Source organism: Nannospalax galili, unplaced genomic scaffold (assembly GCF_000622305.1).
Source record: "Nannospalax galili isolate Female #2095 unplaced genomic scaffold, S.galili_v1.0 scaffold359, whole genome shotgun sequence".
NCBI lineage: Eukaryota > Metazoa > Chordata > Mammalia > Rodentia > Spalacidae > Nannospalax > Nannospalax galili.
Genome location: NW_008347042.1, coordinates 626,375 through 626,697, shown reverse-complemented (window position 1 = coordinate 626,697; position 323 = coordinate 626,375).

Here is a 323-nt window from a genome sequence, read left to right as displayed (position 1 = left end):
TTTCCTGCATGTAGGTAGTGCACCCGTGCTGTGCAATGCCCACAGAGGATGGAAGAGGCTGTTGGAGCCTCTGGAACTGGAGTTATAGACAGTTGTTAGCTGCCATGTGGGTGCTGGGATTCGAACCCGGGTCTTCTGAGAGAACAGCCAGCGTTCTTAACCACTGAGCCGTCTCTCCAGCCCCGAGGACATTTTTTTATGAGGTACACTTCCATGATGATGATACAATACTCTTTCTCCTTTGAAGATTTGTTAGAAATTTCCTTCCTTCCTTCCTTCCTTCCTTCCTTCCTTCCTTCCTTCCTTCCTTCCTTCCTTCCCTC